This window comes from Odocoileus virginianus, chromosome 27, assembly GCF_023699985.2.
Source record: "Odocoileus virginianus isolate 20LAN1187 ecotype Illinois chromosome 27, Ovbor_1.2, whole genome shotgun sequence".
In the NCBI taxonomy this organism is placed as follows: Eukaryota; Metazoa; Chordata; class Mammalia; order Artiodactyla; family Cervidae; genus Odocoileus; species Odocoileus virginianus.
In genome coordinates, this window is record NC_069700.1 from 5,446,392 (window position 1) to 5,461,176 (window position 14,785).

Below are 14,785 nucleotides of genomic sequence, written 5' to 3' on the forward strand. Positions count from 1 at the left end.
CACAGGATCGTTATTCTTTTCACACCAATTCTTTGAAATCTAGCGTGTATTTTATACTTAACAGCTCCTCTGAGTTCGCATTAGCCACGTTTCAAATGCTCAACAGCCACATATGGCTAGTGGCTGCCACCGTGGATGGTGCAAATTTATGGTATTTATAAGATAACAATAAATCTAATCACCACCACTACCACTTTGGACTTTTTTAAACTTTTTTTTGTTCCAAGAATTTCATCGAGTAATTAACAACGCAGCAAGATTTAGATGCCCTCAAAAGCTGTCTGGTCCTCTATAGTACACTTGTCATCACCGTGCTGGTGTATTTGGAGAACTGTTGTTATTTGCTTTTTATGAATCGAGGGAAGACAATGAAAAGTCTTGTGTGGACAAATTTAATGACAGAAATGAGACCATCTTTCCACCTTGAAAAACTGGCTTATGAAAAATCAAAGGTTTGTTTTTTTCTGAGGGACAGGAAATGAGAATATATAGGGCTTTGAAATGGTCGTTACATTACTTACCTAATGAATTAAGAAGTTAAACTCCATTTACTCCCCAAAAGCACTTGAAGGTGCTAGTAAGAGTTAGAAGAGAAAGTATGATGGAGTTTTATGAGTTTATATGGAGTTTTTTGGTTAAGATTAATTTTCAATTCCCCCCAGGCAAAGGATATTTGGCTTTTCTGAGAGGTGTCTCTAGTGGTAAAGATCCCACCTGCCAGTTCAGGAGACATCAGAGACCTCGGTTCTATCCCTGGGTTGGGAAGATCCCCTGGAGGAGGGCATGGCAACCCACTCCAGTATTCTTGCCTCAAAAATCCCATGGACAGAGGAGCCTGGCGGGCTACAGTCCATGGGGTCGCAAACAGTTGGACATGCCTGAGTGACTGAGCACACACACCCGGGTATCCTAACAATGGTTTTGAGAGGCTGTTTACAGTCTGACGTCCCAGGTATTTCAGGCAGTGAGGTAGGTCTGACCTCCTTGCCCCAGTGTGGGCATTAACAAACTTTGCTATTTCTCGGGGAAAGAACTCCTTTCAAAGTACTTGGTTACATGGTTAGATCACTTGGTTTCCAAACCATGGGACGACCTTCTCTCAAGATCTCGAAATCACACTTTATAGAATTGTTTATTTTTACAGCTTAGAAACATCGATAGTTCATTAACTTCCTGATTCTATAGCCGATTTTCAGACACACTCATTTGTCACATCTTTTGAAACTCCTTCCTTCATGGGGAGTGGTTTTCCCCAGGAATTCCCAAGCATGTCATATTTAATGAGCACAATACCAGTAATTACATTGGTACACAGCTCTTTTCTCTCTGGAATCTCTAAATAGTTTCCAGATTGGTGGGGGTGGGGAGGGGTTGGTTTTCAAAAGCTTCTTGTGGAGAAAGAAGGGGAAGGAATTAGTTCCCAATCGAGGTAGTGGGGAGTGAGGACAGGACTGAATCCTTACCCCAGTCACTCAGTCCATCTGTGCTGTAACATTTCTGTCCTGACCGAAGGTTCCACCGAGCTGAAACGCACCTATTTGGCAAAGATTCCTCTTCTGCTGGCTGGGGAGCCACTGTGCTGTCATCACAGCTGGACATGACAGGTTCCAGGAATCCAGAATCTGCTCTCAACATGATGGGAAGCATCTTTATGTCCAAGCATCAGGAATGTGTCACGTCCTACATTAGGAGGAAGCAGAATTGCCCCACCCCCAGGTCTTTCCCAGTTACCAGGATCTACGGCTCCCTGTGGCATTTACTATTCTTTTGGGATAGTAAATGCCATATGGCAGTCCATCCTAAAGGACATCAGTCCTGAATATTCACAGGAAGGACTGATGTGAAGCTGAAACTTTGGCCACCTGATGCGTAGAACTGACTCATTGGAAGAGACCCTGATGCTGGGAAAGATTGAAGGCAGGAGGAGAAGGGGATGGCAGAGGATGAGATGGTTGGATGGCATCACCGACTCTATGGACATGAGTCTGAGTAAGCTCTGGGAATTGGTGATGGACAGGGAAACCTGGAGTGCTGCAGTCCATAGGGGTCGCAAAGAGTCGGATGTGACTGAGCGACTGAACTGACTGAAGCATGTTACATTTGTTCGTTTTCTGCCTCTTTGCACGAGCACGTAACCTCTATGAGAGCCTGAGCTTTGTCTGTTTTGTTCACAGGTGTGTTTCCTGCCCGGGCACTTAGTAGGCGCTCAGTAAACCTTTATTGGATGAAAGGACGCACTGACATGCTGGAACATGCTGCCTTCTTTCAAATAGTGACGCGGGGTTAGGGGCGGCTAGATTGAGGTGACAGCGCCACGGTCTGTGAGCTGTGACATCCTGAGCAAGCTCCCTGGCTTCCAGGCGTCTTGTGCATGAAGCGGAGCAACAGCGTCTACCTTAAAGGTTGACTGAGGATTTGATGCTGTCAAACGCTCAGCCAAGCCCAGAGCCTGCCCTCCAGTAAGCACCCAACAAAGCGTGGCTATTCGGAAAAAAAAACACATTACTATTCCTGTGGGTCCTGACCTGGAAAGTTGTTAGAACTCAGAACCCACTCTTCAACCACAGAGTTTAAGCCTCAGGGCTAAGTCACACTCCTTCACGGATCGGGGCAAAGGCCTGGGCCTGCCATGGGTCCCACGGTCTCTAGGGCAGCAGAACACGCTTAAGGATTTTCCCGTATCGACAGTCTTCAAGAATAACCTTGTTCCACATACAGGGGCCATAGGCCGGGTCGTACCTTGCCCAGTGGGGACAGCTGCTGAGAAGGGGCGGGAGCGCGTGATAACCAAGAGCACATGGCTTTCGATAGACAGAAGGGTAAAAATTTGATTCAGCTCCCCCTGGCTGGGGCTTATCAAGCTGATTTTGCTAAAAGGCACTTTGCCCTTATTTAAACAGGGTAAGAAGTGGGTGGGTGGGCAGCAGAGAGAAAGTCTGGGGCGGGGTCCTTTCTAGACTTCGCAGCTGGTAGCTAGTGCTGAAATAGCAGAGTCAGAGTGGCAACAGAGACTCACAGCCCAGCCCCTCATCGTCAGAAAGAGGGACACTGGGCACTCCTGCTGCTACTCCTGGACCCTCCTGGAGGAGGCATACCTCTGAAAAGCAAGTGAGTGTTGAGTGCATACTCTTACCTGCTTCTCCAAGCACAGAGAGAAGACTCGAAGGCTCATTTAAAATAAGCAGCATTGCAAGAATGCAATATTAAGCTGATAAGCATTCCAGAAAGCTCCAGGAGTGGGCAGATGTGGGATCACTTCAAAACCAGCTAACAATATAATGTAATAAACGAGATTAAGATGTGACAAGCCCACTTCGGAACTGTTTGTAGTTCTGCATGCGAGCTATTGTTATCATGACTGATGCTCAGGCTTTGTTTTTCAGATTAAGAAAAGGGAGGTCAAAGGATTTCAGAGGCAGGGTGTGCAAATAAAGATTCCTATTAAAACACGTATGTGCCTGCACGGGTGTGCGTGTACCCATACACGCATGCATGTGCACGCACACACATGTACATACCCTGCCTTTGCAAGGTTCTCATCCTCTCTGAGAGATCATCCTGCACAGAGAGTGGCCTTAGGGAACCCTGACCCTACAGACTCTACCCACTCCCAGCTCCCCTCAGCTGACCCCTGCACAGGAATGCTAGGAATGCCCTCTCATCTACCCACATCACGGGCTCCAATCCCAGTGCCTGGAGAATTCTTCCCTAGGCACTTCTCGGTGATCCGCATTCTACTGCCTCTCAATGTCTGTGACAGTTTGTGCGAGCCAGTTTCTATCACTGGAAATTTGTTTCTGTAACTAGAAGAGCGGGATAAACCAGTCCCTTCACTCTGCTCCCCGCCCTGCTCACCAACCTGTGTGGTGTGGTCCTGGCCCAGAGGGTCGTAAATCCTCACGCTCCCTCTTCCTCTGACGGAAGTTCTCTGAGAGGCCTCCTGAGGACAGGGACAGGACCCCAGGGACAGAAAAGCAGCATTTCAGAGCTTCTGCAGGGCTTCCTGCCGCCGGTCCTGATAGATGCAGGGTTTCTGGACCAGGGGTCCCAGGCAGCCTGAGGGTGCGTGGGGTTGGGGGTGGGGAGGATGGGTGAAGGCATTTGACACCGCTCACAGCACTGATGCACGAATTCCACAGGAGAGAACTTCCCTGTATTCGTGTTGAATGGTCATGCTGTCCTCAGATAACACGTTTGTTCCCGGATGTTGTAGGAGATCACGTGAGTTTAAAAAGCAACGGTCACTTTCGGAAGTGGTGAGTGTTCCTGGTGCGTGTGTGTGCAACCAGCAAGCCCCCCTTCTCCGGCCCACGTTCGAGACCCCCAAGGAGACTGTACTTCAAAGCCTCTCCCAGATCCCAGGCAGTCAAAAAATTCATTGAGCACCTAGCACATGTCACGCTCCTTGTAAATGAATCAGTTCCCAGCTGCTGGAGGTCACAGCCTGCCAGGAAGGCAGGGCAGACAAAGGCCGAGGTGCCCAGTGAGGGGCGCGGCGGGGGCGGCTGATGGCTCCAGCCTAGATGGATAACGTGATTGCAACACTGATGTAAAAGCTAATTCTAGAAAACAACTCCTCTCTCCTGGAGTATAAACAATTTCCTGTAACTATTTTATTGAGAAATCTAATCTCATGAGTGGTTTTCTTTTTGTCCTTTTCCTGACTAATTTGTTTTTCTGGGTTTGGCGTGTGTGTGTGTGTGTGTGTAACTGTCACTGAGGCCGTATACACAGGGCCCGCTCAGGGGAAACTGGGCAGAGCCTGACCTGAGCCCCAGGTCACGTCTACCCTTCCCTAAACCCTATCGGTGCCACCACACCCCCCCACACACACTATACCACACACTTCAAATGCCACACCACACCACACACACACAGCCCTGCACACATCCCACCACGCACACACATCCCGACACACTCCATACCACACACACCACACACACACACCCCCAAATACCACACCACGCACACACAGCCCTACACACATCCCACCACACACACACACATCCCGACACACTCACACACACCACACCCCACACACCCAAATACCACACCACACACACACAGCCCTACACACATCCCACCACACACACACATCCCGACACACTCACACACACCACACCCCACACACCCAAATACCACACCACACACACACAGCCCTGCACACATCCCACCACGCACACACATCCCAACACACTCCATACCACACACACCACACACACACACCCCCAAATACCACACCACACACACACAGCCCTGCACACATCCCACCACACACACACATCCTGACACGCTCCATACCACACACACCACACGCACACATCCCCAAATACCACACCACACACACACAGCCCTGCACACATCCCACCACACACACACATCCCAACACACTCCATACCACACACACCACACACACACACCCCCAAATACCACACCACACATACACAGCCCTGCACACATCCCACCACACACACACACATCCCGACACGCTCCATACCACACACACCACACCGCACACACCCCCAAATACCACACCACACACACACAGCCCTGCACACATCCCACCACACACACACATCCCGACACGCTCCATACCACACACACCACACGCACACATCCCCAAATACCACACCACACACACACAATCCTACACATATCCCACCACTCACACACACATCCGACACATTCCATACACACACACCATGCCCCGCACACTCCCAAATACCACACCACACACACACACACATACACACACCATAGACTGATACACATCTCTACACATACCATATACACATACCACACCACATAAACTCCCCCAATACTACACCACACACACACACACACACACACACACACACACACGCCCCATGCCATACACACAGCCACACCCATAATACCACATCACATGCCCACACACACACCTCACCCCGCACACACGTGCACCCCACACCCCACACCACTAAAGGTCAGTGACCAGGCTCACGGGGTGCCTGAGGTCCTCCAGCCCGAGATCGGGAGAGGGGACACGGGGCAGCTGCTTCTCCCCTGGGACGGTTTATGGTTGAGAGCAGCCCCTGGGGGTTTCTGGGATCTGCTTATTCCTCTTCATACCTTTACTTCAAAGTTGACTAGGAACTTAATGATCCTTAAGATTCACTTGGAAAGTACATAGGAAGTCAGGATTTTTTTTTAAATTTACTTTTCCTGAAAGGTTAAAATTACGGCAGGAAGGAGCCGACCACCAGTCCCCTGGACGGGGCTGGGTTGCCCGAGTACCTTTCCCAGTCTCTCCGTGGCTCCCCTTCCTCGGCTTGGAGGCAGCTTCCTCACCTGCACTCTGAGCCCACCTTTCTTAGGCTGTTCTACCCCTGCCTGGCCTCTTGCACTCTGTCCTTTAACCTCCTGAAAACGTCCTCCTGGCTTGACTCACCTTTGCCCCCTGACCTGAAAGAGTAACCCCCTAAGGGTCAGCCCTCCACCTGCTGCCTGGAGTCCAACCCCTTCCTGAAAGCATTGCTGGAATTCCACGCTCTTCACGGAGCCTGCCCTAGTCACCTGAGCCTGAACGGCTCACCTCTCAGCTTGGGGAGGACTCCGTGTCCTCAACTGGGGCTGACCTCATTCGTTCATTTGACAAATATTTGTTGAACAGCTAGTATGCACTGAATAAACACTACGCTCCGTGTGGGAGATACAGTGATGGATGGAACACAGAGCTTTCTGCCCTCAGAGGTTTTTTGTACGGGAAGACTGGGTCTAACAGTTCTTTACACCCCCAACAAGGTACTAAGAATTCAGTCCAATCTACTGAACTGATTAACCAATGAAGTCATTATTTCTTCCATGCAATGCCATACAGAATTTGAGTCAACACTATAAATGACCCTTCTCAATAACCGAAGCTGAATGTGGAAAAAAGAGAAATACATTTCATTCTTATGAAGAACAACATGTGATTGTTTTCTGTCTCAAATGCAGAATCCTGGTTTTATCAAACACATCTCAGAGAAACACCCTGGCCCTCAAGCCAGACAGCAGTTGTAAACATCTCCCCATCCTGCTCAGGGCCTGTGGAATCTCAGAGCCTGACCTGTGAAATGCCAATTCTCTTCTCCCACCCCGGGATGGAAACCGAGCCCTGGGGGTATTTGTGTTTAGACTCTCGGGGTGATGATTGGGGCAGGACAGGGACTTAGCTCAGCCCACAAACCAGGAGCAGGGAGGTTGGAAAAAGACAGATGGGACTCAGAGGAGAGGGAACACAATTGCTCAGGGACCCACAGTCTGGATCCTAGAAGCCTGATTATGGTTAGACACATTGCTTCATTACTGACCTTTTTCTTTGATACATATATTCTCAAGAGTACACTGCGTCTTTTTCTAACCAATTCCTCCTTCCGACCAGCACAGCTCATGCTAGAGGATGGCAAATGGCATGAATACCAGTGTTTTCCTATAGCTTAAGACCTTGTCAACACTCTTGATGCCTTTTAGAAAAACAAATAACATCAGCTGCTTCCTTCCTGACAGCCACACAACTTTAAAGGAACACCGAAGTTTTGTTTATAAAAATACACAGATGATTAGATGAGTAGGTAACCTATGAGACCTATATTCTCACCATACTTCATTACAGACTCAAAAAATTTCAGCCTTGGTGTAAGCTTCCTTAAGCTTTGTGATTTATTCGGCAACCTGGAGAAACTGCGCACTTACCCGAGGGTTGGGTGTGCGTTTTAAGGCGTCAGGGCATAAGGAGTTCTGTGCCGAGGTGAAGGAAGTTACATGGAATAGGCTTCCTGTCTTCAATTAGCATTAGACACAGGCTTCCGGGGGACCCCTTGACGCCAGCTGACCACAGTGGAGCAATAGTGGTCACAAATCCACGATGGCAGGGGAGGAAACCGAACGATGCTCCCATCTAGCTGAGACTGTCAACGCTCCGGCTGGGAAGAACTGCATCCCCTTTCTGTAGTCCTGGGCTGGGCAAATCTGTGGGCAGCTGAGAAACCTCAGCTTGTAGGGCTGAATATTAATAATAAAAGACTGTCTTAGACAGGTCTACACTTATACGGAATGATGAGCCACCATGAGGGCCCTGCTAACTGATCATAGGTTTGACTGAGTCAAACCATAGGAATCTGATGGTTTTCTGTGTTCACGTCCATGGGCATTGGGGCTTGGCTGAAAGAACTTGTCAGTCAGTTCCTTCTGCACCACACATTCCTTTCTCCTCCCAATATCAGCAAGAGCTGGGCTAAGGACTAGATGTTTGCATGTCTATGAATTGGTATGTTGACTCCCTAGTCCCCAAGGTGATGGCATTGGGTTGGCCTACCCAGTATTTGGAGGTGCGATCTAAAGAGGTGGTTTGGTTTAGATGACGTCCTGAGGGTGGAACCCCCTATGGTGGGATTAGCGCCCTTATGAGAGCCCTCAGCAAGCCAGGAAGAGAGCCCTACTAGACACCAAACACTCCAGCAACTCGATCTTGACCTTCCCAGTCTGCAGAGCTATGAGAAATAAACGTCTGCTGTTTAAGGTGCCCAAGTGATGGCATTTTCTTATAGTAGCCCAAGCTGACCAAGACAAGCTGTCTGTGCTTGAGAAGAAAATGGCTCAAACCCACCTCTTTCAAGCACACTGCTCTCTTTTCTCTTTGTGTGTTAGTCGCTTAGTCGTATCCGACTCTTTGCAACTCCATGAACTGTAGCCCGCCAGGCTTCTCTCTCCATGGAATTCTCCAGGCTGGGGTGGATTACCATTCTCTCCTCCAGAGGATCTTCCTGATCCAGGGATCGAACCCTGGTGTCCTGCATTGCATGCAGATTCTTTACCATTTGACCTATAGGGAAGTCCCTCTTTTCTCTTTATTCACCTAATAATTGTGGCATTTACTGAGCATCTTTTTATGTACTCTCCTTTTGTCTTTTTATTTGTCCCAATATCCTTTTCCACCTCACTGCGTGTCTTTCCTGCTTCTACATAATCACCCGGATAAATCCTACTGTGTGTATGTCAAGACTCAGCTCAGGTGTCCCCTCCTACATGAAGCCTTTCCTGCTGTCTTCTTCACCTGAAGCTGGATTCAGGGCTGATTCTACCCCGCACACCGCCCCCAACAATATCACCCCATGGTGGCTTCTACCAAAAGCTCTATTCCTCTGGGTTTTACTCTTCACTGTCCTTCACTAGGCTGAGCTTCTCACTGAGGGCAAGTGTATATGCTGAGCTCCAGGAGTAGCGCCTAGAGCAACAGGCATAGAAAATGCTTGTTAAGTGAAAGATATTTTTCAGCAAAATCCTTGGAACAGGGAGTTAAGTTGTTGACACAAAGTAGGGTCGGTGTGCAGGGAAGGAGGGAAGGACATGGGGTGGGGGCAGGGTTGGGGGTGGGTAGTTTGCTGGGCAAAGACTAGGGAGCCACCTGGTGTTTAGCATGAACCTCCAAATTAGACTGGGACCTCAAATGTGGCTGGAATCATTGAGACGAAAGACTCCATGCTGCCAATGTAGTGGGTGCGGGTTCGATCCCTGGTTGGGGAACTAAGATCCCATGTGCCCTGCAGTGCGGCCAAAAGATGGAAGAAAAAAGAAAAAAAAAGATGAGGTCATTAGGTTGGGTTCTAATCCAATATGACTGGTGTCCTTATAAAAAGGGAAAACTTAGCCACAGAGATAGACACACATGAAGGGAGGCAATGTGAAGACACGGGAGAACACTGCCAACAAGACAAGGAATGCCCGAGGCTGCTGCAAGCAGGAGAAAATAATGGAACAGATTCTCCCTCCCTGTCCGTGTGTGTATGTGTTAGTTACTCAGTCGTGTCTGACTTGTTGAGAATCCATGGACTGAAGCCCGCTAGGCTCCTCTGTCCATGGGATTCTCCAAACAAGAATACTGGAGTGACTTGCTGCGCCGTCCTCCAGGGGATCTTCCCGACCCAGGAACTGAACCTGAGTCTCTTAGGTCTCCTGCATGGGGCGAGGGTGGGGGGGGTTCCTTATCACTAGTGCCACCTGGGAAGCGCTCCCAGCCCTCAGGGGGAACCAGCCCCGTGGGCACCTCGATCTCAGTGTTCCAGCCTGCAGAACTGGGAGGAAGGAAATTTCTGTTGTCGAAGCCACCCTGTTCGTGGTACTTGGTTAACCACAGCCTTGGGAAGCTAGTACAAACTTCTCCGTCAGACTTTGAATTACCTGCAGACAGGGACTTGGAGTTATTAATCCTGGGATCCCTAGCACCTGGCAACCTCACTGGATGTTTGCAGAAATCTGAGGATCAATTCCCTAGGACAGAGGCTTGAAGTGCCCTCTAAGGCAAGCTTCGCTCAGGCTTTAAGCTGGAAGACAGAGGCTACAAAGGGTAGAGAACCGAGAGGCTGGAATTGGTAGACATCGGAATTTTGCCGTCACCGCCCACCCTCCACTCCCAAATCATGACACTTCTTTCTCTGTACAGAGACCCCCAGCAAGATTCCAAGATCCAAGAAGTCCATTTGTGTTTACAACCATCACAAACAAGGGTGAGTGGGAACACGATGTCCTCGCCTGGGTCCTGCCCCCATTCCTACCCTAGGGTTTAGCTACCCCACAATTGCATAGGAAACTCTTGTTTCTTATTATTTAAAGGTTAACTTGAAATTCATTTCTGATGAGAAAAGTCACAGAACTCTGGAGAGCTGTGCTTGAGTAAATGTTTTACCTTAATTTAGCCTCCAATTCCAAAACACTTTGAAAGCTATAAAACTGGAGTGATGGATTTATGTGGTTCCTTGACCAATTCAGATATTTGTAATAATAATAATAGAGCAAAAGATAGCACAACCTCAGAATTTTTTCCCTTTACTCAGCTGAAAATTAATCCAGACAGGCAATTACCAAGGTTTTGCCATAATATATAATATGTGTACACCACATTTATGGCATATTTCATATTACATGGTTATTATTCTGCATTTTCATCCAATCATCTTATTAGCTCTGGCATTTTTATGTGGTGAATGACTACAAGCTAAAAGTCAAGTGAGAAAGGCACTGGTGGAGAAAGAAAACACAGACTCAATAAAATAGGGCCTATTAAAAAAATGTGACCACCATTACAATGGACCACAACTGGGGATGTTGACAATGAACTTTTGAAGACTGGGAAAATACTAAGGTGAGAAACACCGTCTCTAATACCATTTTTCCTACTCCAGTTCTGTAATTCATCCTAACATGATACACAACCATTTCTTATTCGTCTTTCTCAAGTATCATGGTTAGATGGCTTTGTGAGTGGTTTTGTAATGTTCTATGCACTTAACTAAAAAAAAAAAAATCAAAACAGGACAGCACCATGCTGAAACATATTTTTACATATAAAATATATTTAAGCATATATTTTTAGACCTTAGAGAATGCCATTGTATATTCTGACGTGTTATTAGAGGAAAATGAAACTGCTCTATTAAATTCTAAAAATAAACTTGGACCTATTTTTTATAGCTCATTCAACTGATTTTCTAACTTATGAGTCATTTGGTGCTTTTGGTGTTTGATGTCATTTACTTGAAGCTAAGTTGAATCCTATTTTGGGTATATAAGCAGAGAAATGAAGGATTATAGTAAACCAGCCTGCTATTGAGACTAAAAAAATATTTTTCCTAACAATGTTTGGTCTATCATTTCTTTTGCCTTCTTTCCTCTTTCTAAATTTCCAAAACTTCCTTTGTCTTTTCTTTTGGAGCTAAAGTTTGTTTTCTTTGGTTTCTTTCTTTCTCACTTGCTCTAACTTTCCTCCTTTTTCCTTCTGGAGTTAATGTAATCATCACCACTGGGAAGTCTGGAGTTTTCCATCCTGAGGATAAATATCACTCAGTCAAGCAGGTTTGAGGGTAAAATTCAACTTCTTAATCATATTCTAAAAAGTAGGATTGGTAGAGAAAAGCTCTGCTGTTTTTCCCCCAGTGTAGGAGAAAGTGGTCATGTGAAGTATATTAAAACTGAAGGATCTAGATACCACTTATTGGCACCATAACTTATACACAAGTTATCATCTGTTATAATTACCATATATTCTGACTTTGAGAACAAAAAACCAGCATGCATATGCTGTGAGCAATTCTATTCTGACCCACCAAAGGGTAGCAAGTAACAAAGCAATCTGTTGAAATATGCTAACTTCTTTTCTATAATCACTAGGTATAGTGCGCTAGTGAAACTCAGGGTGTGGAACCATTTATTTCTGCTCTGTAGCTTAACGTCTAGCTCACAATAAGGCTTCAACGGTCAAACTGAATCAAACTAAAGGAGTAAACTCTTGATCAAAATCAAATCTGTAGCTGCTTATAGGAATAGACTTTATTCGGCTGCTTCCCTTGAATTCGGAGGAATTCCTTGTAATCTGAGTAACTTGATAGACAGCCTAAGCACTTGATTCGAGTCTTTCATTTTCTTATAACTCACTGTAAACGTTGAAGAAATGACTGATTCTGCGTTGCCTTAGTAGACAGAGCCTGTTTATGTAGTATACTGCATGCGTGCGTGCCCAGTCGTATCTGACTCTTTGCGAGCCCACAGACTGTTGCTCGCCAGGCTCCCTGTCCATGGAGTTTTCCAGGCAAGAGTACTGGAGTGGGTTGCCATTTCCTTCTGCAGGGGATCTGACTGACCCAGGATTGAACACGCGCCTCCTGCACTGCAGGCAGATTCTTCAGTACTGCACCACCAGGGAAGCCCCACAGGTATGGTATAGCAGGGAATTAACCAAACCAACTCAATTTCCGGTGGCTGCTCTGATCAGAACAGCTACCGTGCTCAACCAGAATGGGTCTCAGAGTTGCTTTTCTGTCACGAGAAACAGAAACGCATTCTCGGCCATAAATCAACGGATGGCTTCAGGCCATCCATGGGGTTGCTCAGCTGTGTTCTCTGTGGTGCAACGCACTGTGTTGGAACCCCATGTCCTGAATTCTTGACCCTCAGGCATGGCCAGGACACTAAACTCCGGGTCAGTTAGGAATTCCTGGCTGTTTTTAGCCATCCAGGTGGTCACCTGAGAGGCTGTGGAATTCAAACATGTAACGGGGGCATCCAGTTGAATGCAGAGTCAGTGATCCACATGTCACTGCTCCTGGTAGGTTATTTGGATACTTTTGGGTGATAACAGAAGCACCTATAGCCTCATTGGATGGAAAGAACATACAAGACCTTCTTGATTCCTACCAAAAGCAGTAATGCACTGGAAACATCAACCTAATGCCTAACGTTCAGCATCAGTTATTGTTAGTATAACTTTTCACAAACATGGAGAGAAATTTCTCTCCAAAAGAAAATGTAAATCCCCAGTCACCAATTCATTCTCTAGAAAGAATCAAACTTTCCTCAAGAAGGGATGAGTCTGAGCAGGAGAGGCCATCATTATAAAACATTTTATGACACCGCAGACGGCAGCGCAAATGACCGTTTATGTGAAACCATTCATTTCCTGTAGTGTGGTTCCCAAGTGTTTGCTTTCTTGGAACAATGATGGGAAATTTCCTAACATGAGAAGGACTATGACGTCAGCTCCACTTACGTGTTGCTCTTCCCAGTCTTGGAAAAGGTCCCATTATCCTTCATGCGTTAGATGGATCTAAAATAAGCAAGTCTAGACAGTGGAAACCATATACAAGATCTACGGTTTCTTTCCTCATTATTTAGTACTGTAGCGTGTAAGTCACTCAATAATCTCCCTCTGATTGAAGGAAAATTAGGAACGTACACAAGGGTATAAAATACATATGTCAGGTAATAAATCTTTGGCTATATTTCTAGGTTACTCCTAGCTGCTTCAAGTCTTTTGAAGAAGCAGTTGGATATTCAATAAATGGTGCTGGGAAAACTGGACAGCTAAAGAATGAAAGTGGGCCCCTATCTTACACCATGCTCAGAAGTTAACTCAAAATGGATTAAAGACATGAATGTAAGACCTGAAACAAAAATTCCTAGAAGAAAACAGGTGATAAGCTCTTCGGCATTAGTCCTGGTGATGGCTTTTTGGGTTTGGCACGAAAAGCAAAGGAAATAAAAGTAGAAATAAGCAAATGAGACTACATCAAACTAAAAAGCTTCTGCACAGAAAAGGAAACCAACAACAAAGTGAAAAGACAACCTGCTAAATGTGAGAAAATATTTGCAAATCATGTATCTGCTAAGGAGCTAATATCCGAAATGCACAATTCAGTAGCAAAGAAACCCCAAACAAACAAGAAAACCAATTAAAAACTGGGCAGGGACTTCCTGGTGGTCCAGTGGTTAAGAATCCACCTTCCAAAGCAGGGGATGCAGTTTCAGCCCCTGGTTGGGGGGTAAGACCCCACGCGCTGTGGGGCAACTGAGCCCACGCACGGCAACTGCTGCGCCTGCGAGCTCTGAACCCACATACCACAACTAAGACCCGGCGCAGCCAAATAAAGAAAGAAATTCATCTTCTGAAATGGGCAGAGGATCTGAACAGACATTTTCCCACCGAAGGCATACAGATGGCCAACAGGTACATGAAAAGGTGATCAACATCACTAATCATTATGTAAAGGCAAATCAGAACCACAGTGAGATATTATCTCATACTTAACAGAAGGGCTATTATCAAAAGACAAGAAATAACAGGGGTTGGTGAGGCTGCAGGGGAAAGGAACCCCTGTGCACTGTTGGTGGGACATAACTCGGCGCAGCCACTAAAGACAACAGTGTGAGGGTCCCTCAGAAAACTAAGAATGGAACGAACCTGTGATCCAGCAATTCCACTTCCGGGTCTTCA

General features: G+C 46.7%; 1 long non-coding RNA gene across 5 annotated transcripts in view; it reads right to left on the bottom strand.

The window, feature by feature from the left end:
- The window catches only part of LOC139031605 (uncharacterized), a 94,773-nt gene that overhangs the window by 14,997 nt on the left and 64,991 nt on the right, over window positions 1–14,785 (bottom strand). For 3 of the 5 annotated variants that reach the window (XR_011484107.1, XR_011484105.1, XR_011484103.1), the window contains exons 4-8: window positions 9,428–9,563; window positions 8,630–8,813; window positions 3,860–3,940; window positions 3,134–3,267; window positions 1,464–1,622 (exon numbers count right to left, since the gene is read on the bottom strand). This is a non-coding gene — a long non-coding RNA (uncharacterized lncRNA). Of the gene's footprint in view, window positions 1–521; window positions 575–1,463; window positions 1,623–3,133; window positions 3,268–3,859; window positions 3,941–8,629; window positions 8,814–9,427; window positions 9,564–14,785 lie in introns of all 5 variants that reach the window. The other 2 variants (XR_011484104.1, XR_011484106.1) reach the window with 2 other exon arrangements.